Here is a 1,293-nt window from a genome sequence, read left to right on the forward strand (position 1 = left end):
ATCACCACGGAAACAACCAAGATTCTGATCATTGTAAGGGAATACTTCCCAAAACTTTATGGTAATAAGTTTGAGAACTTGGCAGAAATGGACCTTTTCCTAGCAAATATTAATGTGCCAAAACTAAACCAAGATGAGTTAAACCATCTTAACAGGCCCATATAAAACATTGAAATAGAAAAAGCTATAAGAGACCTCCCAGCTATGAAAAGTCCAGGACCAGATAGTTTTACATCAGAATTTTACAAGGCCTTCAAAGAAGTTCTCACACAAATACTCCAACGCTTCAATGAAATTGAAAGATAAAGTTCACTATCGAACATATTCTATGAAGCCAAGATACCCTCATCCCCAAACCAGGCAGGGACTCATCAAAGAAAGAGAACTATAGACCCATTTCTTTGATGAACATTGATGCAAACTTCTCAACAAAATTTTGGCCAATTGACTTCAACAATTCACCCAAAAAATCATACACCATGATCAAACAGGACTTATTTCAGGGATGCAAATCTGGTTCAATAAACGCAAATCAATTAATATTATTCATCACATCAACAGGAGCGAGAATAAGAACCACATGGTTATCTCAATAAATGAAGAAAAACATTCGACAAGACCCAAAAGCCCTTTATGATGAAGGTTTTGGAAAAATTAGGAATCCATGGAACATTCCTCAATACAATAAAGGCTGTATATGACAAACCTACAGCCAGCATTATACTTAATGTTGAAGAACTTAAGCCATTTCCTCTTAACTCAGGAACAAGACAAGGATATCCACTCTCTCTACTTCTCTTCAATCTAGTATTAGTATGCCTAGCTACAGCAATAAGACAAGATGCAGACACAAAGGAGATCCAAGTAGGGAAAGAAGAAATAAAATACTCCTTCTTTGCAAATGACATGATTTTTCATTTAAAGAATCCCATAGAATCCACTCACAAATTACTCAAGCTGATTCAAAACTTTGACAAAGTAGCAGGTATAAAATTAACCCCCCAAAATCAATATCTTTTCTGTTTGCCAACAATGAGAAAAGTGTGGCTGAAATTAGGAAAGCATTTTACAAGAAATAATTAAAATTAAATCAGAATTAAATGAATTATAATCCAAAAAAAGAAACTATAGAAAAAATCAACAAAACAAAGAGTTGGTACTTCAAAAAAATTAAAAAAATTGACAGACCTTAACAAAACTTATCAGAAAAAGAAGAGAACACACCCAAATAAATAAACTCAAAGATGAGAATGGAAACATCACCACGGAAACAACCAAGATTCTGATCATTGT

Source organism: Dipodomys ordii, unplaced genomic scaffold (genome assembly GCF_000151885.1).
Source record: "Dipodomys ordii isolate 6190 unplaced genomic scaffold, Dord_2.0 Scaffold80, whole genome shotgun sequence".
Lineage (NCBI taxonomy): Eukaryota > Metazoa > Chordata > Mammalia > Rodentia > Heteromyidae > Dipodomys > Dipodomys ordii.